Source organism: Desmodus rotundus, chromosome 12 (genome assembly GCF_022682495.2).
Source record: "Desmodus rotundus isolate HL8 chromosome 12, HLdesRot8A.1, whole genome shotgun sequence".
NCBI classification, from domain to species: domain Eukaryota; kingdom Metazoa; phylum Chordata; class Mammalia; order Chiroptera; family Phyllostomidae; genus Desmodus; species Desmodus rotundus.
In genome coordinates, this window is record NC_071398.1 from 8,038,689 (window position 1) to 8,046,826 (window position 8,138).

An 8,138-nucleotide genomic window follows, 5' to 3' on the forward strand; every position below is an offset into this window, starting at 1 on the left:
GATGTGGCCATCCAGGGTTTGAGTGAACCCACCCCATTCTTTCCAGGTTCCAGCTGGGGTGGTATTTCCAGGACGTGCTGTCCCTGGCTTACCCCTCTCCTGTTGTCTGTACTCATTCATTACTCAGCGTATTCGTTTATGCTGGTTTAGTTCCTTCTTCACATTTTTGTGTCCTAGACCCTCGGGATTTAGGGGCAAACAAGACTCTTGCGATCTCTGCCGTTTTGAAGAATTCATTTTGGGGGCAGGGAAGGGACAGCCACCTAGACAAGCCATTCCAATCCCATTACTTTGAGGGGTCAGCCCAAGAGCTTGTGGGGACACAGAGGAAGTCAAAAACTGAGCCAAAGGAACGGAGCATCAGGGAAGGCTTCCTAAAGGAAGTGAAAGAGGTGAAGCAACCAGGAGGGGAAGGAACCCTGAAGGAACTCCTTCAGCCTCCCTTCCAATGGCGCAACCCAGCTCCAGCCATGAGGGCGTCAACACGGTCCCTCTCCCAGCTCTGGCCCAGGGCCCACTGCTGGGAGCTGCCCCCTCTCCCATCCTCCCTTGGCTACTTCCCAACCTTGCCACAGTTCCAAGACTTCCTGAGACCTCCTCTGCAGGACACCAGGCTTCGCCAGCTCCATCAAATACCATATGACCCAGCAATCAATTCTGCCTCTGGATACATATGCAAGGGGATTGAAAGCAGAATCTGGAAGAGATGTTTATACATCCATTTCACAGCAGCGTTATTCACAATCGATGAAACATGGAAGCAACCCAAGTGCCTATTGATGGGTGAGTGGATAGGCCAAATGCGGTATACATACATACAACGGAATATTGTTCAGCCTTAAAAAGGAAGGGAATATGGACACATGCTACAGCATGGATGGACCTTGAACGCATTATCCTGAGAGAAATAAAACAGTCACAAAAAGGACAAATACTGTATGAGGTACTTAGGGTTACTTTTTGGTTTAAAAAAAAATCAAATGTAGAAAGACAGAAAGCAGAATGGTGGTGGCTAGGGGCTGGGGGAAGGAGGCTATGAGGAATTGTTGGATGGGGATAGAGTTTCAGTTTTGCAAGATGAAGGGTCACAGGGCCCTCACCCACTAGCTCAATTGGTGGACCATCATCCTGTACATCAAAAGGTTGCAGGTTCAATCCCTGGTCTGGGTGCATATGGGAGGCAGCTGACGCTGATGATGGCTTCACAACAATATAAATGTACCTAATGTACTCTTCAAAATGCTTAAGATGGGACAAAAGATGACTTATAAAAGTATGTAAAGAACTTGTTCAAAACAGAATATATATATATATACACACACATATATATACACATATATACAAAGTATGGCAAAAGTAGGTTTACAGTTATGAATACAGGGAACACAGTTTATTCTTTTTTATATATATTTATTGACTATGCTATTACAGTTGTCCCTTTTCCACCCCTTCACTCAACTCCATCCTGCCCACCCCCTCCCTCCCACATCCCCCCCCTATAGTTCATGTCCATGGGTCATACTTATAAGTTCTTTGGCTTCTACATTTCCTACACTATTCTTACCCTCCCCCTGTCTATTTTCCACCTATCATTTATGCTATTTATTCTCTGTACCTTTCCCCCCTCTCTCCCCCTCCCAATCCCCTATTGATAACCCTCCATGTGATCTCCATTTCTGTGGTTCTGTTTCTGTTCTAGTTGTTTGCTTAGTTTTCTTTTGTTTTGGTTTTAGGTGTGGTTGTTTATAACTGTGAGTTTGCTGTCATTCACAGTTTATTCTTGTATTATTCTTTATTAAGTATTTTATTATTTTTCATATATATATATATATATATATACACACATACACACACACTGTATATCTCACAATCAGTGGCAATTTGTTACAGCAACAATAAGAAACTAATACGGGGACTCTGGAATTCCCTCACCAGCTCTTCCACGAAGTGACTGTGCATTCTTGCCTTGAATGCCTCCCGTGATGGGGATACCACCACCTACACAGGCACCCTGCGCTGTAACTACCCACCCCACTACACGCGCACCTCCAACCGCAGGTCTCGGAGCAAAGACAGGTGGACACGCTCCCAACCCCTTGTGCACAATGAGCTTTGGTAGACCGAAGTTCATTAACTAGGTATAAAAGCCAACTTTCTCCGGATGGGGCTCCAGCTAAACAACTTGTGGAACGGGAGCCTATTGCCCATGGCTTCCCATCCCGGGGAGCCCATGTGAAAGTCCATCCCAGAGCATCCCCACTTCCGAAGGGAATCGCCAAAACCCCGCAGTGGCCCACCAGTAACTCGACTCTTTACACCGATAGAATTAGTCGTTAAAAATAATATCAAAACGTCAGGTTCCGATCCTTGGTAAGTGGCTAGAATTTAATGAAAGAAGTCTCGTTTCCACTGTATTTATTTTTATGGTTATTTTCTACTGATGGGAAAGGAAATTGATTTTCCGTTTCTGTTCAGGCTAGAGATTTTCCATTTGAAGCTTATAAGTACTAAAAAAGACTGAACCAGATTAAGAGTAACAACAAGAATCGAATAACCGGACTTAAAAAGGTGCCGGGGATTTCGTAACAGATTCTGAAAACACGTTGCATTATAGTAGAAACTATATAAGGCCGACAGCTCCACGTCAACTGAGTCAGGATGGCCGAGCGGTCTAAGGCGCTGCGTTCAGGTCGCAGTCTCCTCTGGAGGCGTGGGTTCGAATCCCACTCCTGACAACACCTGTATTTTATCTCCTAAATTACTTAGGCGGGTACATTTTGACTACAGGGACAAAGGTTCGGCTGTACAGAGACAGACTATCTTTTTGCAGTGTAAAGTTATGTACGTCTAATTAGGAGGATAAAATTCTTGTTTTTACAAAACGAGAGTATCCAAAGGCACAAAACATTATAGTAGTTGATTTGTGGTTATTTGTTAATGAAAAGAGAAAAGGTTAAACTCATGTCAGGAGTGGGATTCGAACCCACGCCTCCAGGGGAGACTGCGACCTGAACGCAGCGCCTTAGACCGCTCGGCCATCCTGACTGTTGACACTAACACTCGCAGGAAGAGCTTTTCTGAATATCTCTAATGTACGCATGCGCATGAAATTGCAAGGGCTGAGTCTGTTCTGCGTCCAATATTGGGAACAGCTAGAAATTAGCATGGGCTCTAACGGAAGCGGCGAGTAAGGCGCCTAAGCGGCGGCAGAGGGCGCACACAGCCTGCTGGAGACCCAGGACTTCTTTGATTTGTGCCTCCGACGTGCATTCATTCTGCATGCATGCATTTCCTATCCACATCAGCTTTAAATCTTGCATATCTGCAAGACCCTTGCGTTTCTGCGCGAAGCAGTCAAGCCCGCACACCGCACTGGCTAACAGATCTGTTTGCTGGTGCCCGAAAGAGGCGCAGCCGGGATATCGCAAGGTCTCCTGGCACCGGTATCGCATTCTCTTTCCGAACATTTGTCAAAACTGCAACTTCACATTTATACGTGTGTTCAGCTCATTGAGGCTCTGGGTTAGATCGAGTCCTGCAACTACACACCCACACCCACCCTATTCTTGACCGTGATCCCAATGTGCCCAAAACGTGGTTGGCCCAAGTAGGCGTTCAGATAACATCCGTGGATTAATCCCTGCCTCGCCTTCTCCTTCCTGCGTTCCGTCATTTCGTGACTCATGTCCCACCCCCCACCCACCAGCTCTGCGGGACCTCCACTCCCTCCTTCCCTAACCCCAGATTTACCCACGCGTCGGCTCTATGCAGAAACCAGAAGACCTCACGGGATTTCTGAGCGCCTTTCTCTACAGGATTTCCGGGAGGCGAAGGATACGCCCACCTTCCTAGGATCTCGTGTGCCCTCATCCCCAGGCTCCCCGAGGCCTTGAGAATGCAACTCCTAAAGAAAGGTGGGCAGGATGGGGACACAGGAGACGGAGGTGCTGGCGTGAATGGGCCACGAAGTGACACGGGCAGGGAAAGAGAGGGCCTGAAAGCTATCTCAGCACCCGACCCTGGAGTCCAGGGGACAGACCCTGAGGGTGTGGAGTCACACTGACACCTCAGTGCCCTTTGAGTCCCCTGAGATGGTATCACAGAGCAGCCCCAGCTAGAGAATATGCCCTATCCGCCCCCCCTTCACCCCCATAAGTGTCCCTTTGAACCGCTAGGGCTTGGGATGTCAAGGAGCCCTGCAGTACCGCATGGGCAGAGGTTCCGGTTGTTTGACAGGGGATGACCCATCCCCCATTTCCTTGCCCCAAATGCCCCTCCTCATCCGCAGTCAGAATTTATTACTTTAGGCCCAGCGATAACCTGTTTCGTGTCCTCCCCTGAAACATGGAGTGCTCTGTATATTTATTGCAAAGGATGTCAGTATTTCCTGAGCGCTTGCTATGTGCCAGACACTCTTGCAGATGCTTGTACACAACGATCTCTGCCCTGAAGTTACAGTCCGGCGTGGGTGCAGGGAGAAAGACAAGGAACAGGTGAGCAAGTTGGTGTGCTGGTAAGTACAAGAAAGAGGATGTGTGAGGAAACTTTTAGAGACTTTGAAAGTGGCCAACCAAAGATAACTGGAATCCTGCCTGGGGCACCAATCCTGGCTCTCTGATTCTATAGGGGCCTTCGCCTTTCATTACTTCTACACACAAGTGACTCCTGCCCATAGAAAGACAAGTGGGTTTGGGGGATGCAGTGCAATTCAATGTTGCCCTGTGGATATTGGCCATTTTTGCATCTGTTTATAAACTCATCATTCCTGATTGCCAATAGATGTGTGTCTTTGAATTCCCCTTTGAACCTGTTGCAACATCTCACTGGTTCTCCCATAAAATAACGAGTTCAATGAAATCTTTGACTAGTGTTCATTGTATATTTATATGAGACTCACGATTTTACCTCAAAAAAGTATCCTTTAACAGTGATCAAGAGTGACTAGGGGCTCTCATAGGAAGGGTGGTCAGGGAGGGTCTCTCTAAAGAGGTGATGCTGAGTTCAAAAGGGAGAGACAAGCACAATCAAAGTTGGGGGTGGTGGCATTCCAAGTGAGAGGCATAGCCAGTGCAAAGGTCCTGGGGCAGGGAGGAGTGTGGTCTGTCGGAGGAACAGCAAGGCCGATGGGGCAAGGGTAAGGTGGGGAAGGAGGCTGAAGTCCCTATCACACAGGGATAGAATGGAGAGGAGTCTGGAGAGGAGTCTGGATTTTCCTCTATGTGTGATGGAGTCACTGGAATGTCTTAAGCAGGGGAGTGACATGATCCAGATGGCCTTTCAGAATGACTCCTTTGGCTGCTGTGTGGAAGATGGATGTGAGAGGTTAAGAGAAAAACTTCAGCCCAGGGAGAAGGCCATGGCAAGGGAGGGGGAGAGATGACGGTGGCTGGCCCAGGGAAGTGGAGATCGCAAAAGGTGGTTGAATTCAAGATTCAAGATGTGTTTTGGAGGTAAAAGGGACAAGCCCTGCTGGCTGGCTGGTGGGCGTGTGTGGGATGGGGGGATGTGATTAGGAGAGAGGAGATTCAGGGATGCAACAGGAAGTCCCCAAGACCACAGAGGGGCCAGGCAACCAGATGCTCACAACTTCCTTTTGAAGCAAATGCCCCAATGGGAACACTTTTGCCCCATTTTGCAGACCAGGGAGCAAAGGCTCAGGCAGGCTGAGTGACTTGTCAAGGTCCTCTCTGGGGCAGAAGCCCAGTGCTCTCTGCCTCTCAAACCCTCCCTTCGTGCCCTATACCACCAATGTTTCAGAGTGTGCATCATTTTAGAGATGAATAAACAGAGGCTGGGCAGAGCTGAAGCCCGGGCCAGGCAGCTGTGCCTGTGGCCCTTCCTGCCTGTCTGCAAAAAAGTGCTCACCTGATAGGGATCAGTGCTGGGGCCCACTCAGTCCTATGTCCTCCTGAGTTCGGGTGAATGTTCGGGTGTCAGACTCCTGGCCTGCGAAATGCTTTTCAGGACCCCATTACAGCCCCAGGCCCCCAAGACCATTTCCTCCTTATTGGCAGCCTACACATCAAAAATGGGCCCTCGGTGTGGGTAAATTTTTCATTATTAAATCTCTTCATTTGTGTATTTAGAAAAAAAAATTATATTTGAATTCTTTGAAATGTGACAGCATATGTTTTAATATACCACAATACTCATAAAAAAAAGGGGGGGCCCTTGGGAACAGGCTACACCCATTCCTTGTTCTGGGCATTTGTCCAGCTTGGGAGAGGAAAGTCCCCTGAGGTCATTATGGAAAGTCTACCTACATCAGGGGAAGTCCCAGCCTAGCTCTTCCAGCCGGGGGACCTGGTGCTCAGGCAGCTAAAAGGGGGAGTCCTAGCATCCCTGCGACCTTAGCACACGTCACCAACTCTGCGTGGGAAAACAGCAGCGGGAAGCTGAGTGTCAGTGAGTGCCTCCTTGACATCCATTCTTTCCCTTCATACTGTGAATAGCACCATCACGTGGGTTTCCATCGCCTTCATTTTACAGGTGAGGAAAATGAAGCTCGGAGAGGCCAAGTAACTCACCAGAGTCACACTTCTGATCAATGGAGCCTGATTTTTCTGGCTCAATGCCGCTTCTTGAGAACTGTTCTGGGCCTAGAATTGTGATAGGTGTTTTCTTTACGTTGTCTCAAAAAAAAAAAAAAAAGGCCCCGAAGGCTTGCCAGCTCAGATGGCAGCCTTCGGTCCACATACTATTTTTAGTCCTGTTTTTACTGTTGCAGACTTGAAAAGAAAAGGCTGGCCTTTCCCGGCAAGCCAGCCCAAGTACCATGGCCAAGTTTATGTACCTTATGCTCTGGTTTCCTTGGCCCCAGGGGCTTCAGAAACCATCAGGTGCCAGCAGGGAGTCCCTGCCAAGGCTCTGGTGTGGGCGCCTTGGCCCACGGAGAGTGGGTCCCAGGGAGAAGTGGATGAACTGTCAGCCCCTCTGGAACCGGAGCGGAAGACCACAAGGTCCACAGTCTCCATGAAGAGAGATGGGCAGACCAGTTTCCCCATTCTGAATGGATGGCGTGGACGGTGGTGACCAGAACGGACCGAAGTCCAGGAGCTCACTTCCAGGTTCTGTGGCCTGCTTATCATGCCCCCCAAACTTTCAGTCACCCTAGAAAGAGAACCCCAGGAATGAGCGCCTTGGAGCTCAGAAGGCCTCCCCAAGTGGGGCCATCCCTGACCGCTGGTCTTCCCGAGGAGCCTCCAACTCTGACCCACATGGGCACATCAGCTCTTTTGTCCATCTGGGCCTCAGGGACCTCCAGACCCTCTCGCAGGCCCCATGTGCTCTGCCTCTTTAGCTGAAAGGGTTTTGTGTTCTGCTTAGGGCCTGGCCAGCCCGGGCCTTTCTCTCCGAGTAGGCTGAGTGCTGAATGCAGTGTTCAGGGGGAACGCAGTACCTGAGGCCTAGGCTACTGCATATTCCCCTGGTCTACTCCCTAGGACGGTGTGTCCATGTGGGCGGACTAATACTGCGGTACTAGCTGCTGAACACGGCTGCTAAACAGATTGCCCACCTTGGCCCCTCCCACTCCAGATTCCCCACTGGCCACCAAGCTCCCAGATGGATCCAGCCTAAAGGCTGTTCCCTATCTTCATTGGCAGGGGCCATACTTATCATGAAATACTTTTAACATTTCCTCAGGACTAGATGCTTATTCTCTTGGACCGGAACTCTTTGGGAGCTTCCTGTGATTCAGTTCAACTCTGGCCACAGCTCTCTCCCCAAACTCATCTTCCTTCTCTGCCTCCCCACCCCATCTTCTGATCCCAGCCCCTCGGCTTTTCTTTGGGAAACAAGCCCTTCCCCATTCACCTTCCCAGCAGGTCAGGTGAGGTTGAGTCCACTCTCCCACCGTGTGGGAAATGGGCATGTGTCTCAGGCCTGACCAATCAGTCACTTCCATTCACCTAGTCACTCAGCGATTGGTTCAGATATGAGGACTTGACCCCAGCTGACCCAATGGGAGTCTGGCCAAGGAAACTCTTGAAGAGAAGCTGGGTGTGGGGGTCAGGGGACAGAGGAAAGCCTCAGGCTGGTGGTGGCCGTCTTTGCAATGTCATCCAAAGGCTGCTTGAGAAGAAGAGCTGGAAAATAGAGAACATCAGATCTGTGAGGACATTGACGCCATGGGAACA

The 8,138-nt window shown here is 49.5% G+C and overlaps 2 non-coding genes across 2 annotated transcripts; one reads left to right on the forward strand and one right to left on the reverse strand.

Annotated features, from left to right (window-relative positions):
- Positions 1 to 2,652: 2,652 nt before the first annotated feature.
- Positions 2,653 to 2,735, forward strand: TRNAL-CAG (transfer RNA leucine (anticodon CAG)). The gene has a single exon. It is a non-coding gene; the product is annotated as a tRNA-Leu (tRNA).
- A 227-nt stretch (positions 2,736 to 2,962) lies between these two features.
- TRNAL-CAG (transfer RNA leucine (anticodon CAG)) lies at positions 2,963 to 3,045 on the reverse strand. Its single transcript has one exon. It is a non-coding gene; the product is annotated as a tRNA-Leu (tRNA).
- Positions 3,046 to 8,138: the final 5,093 nt, after the last annotated feature.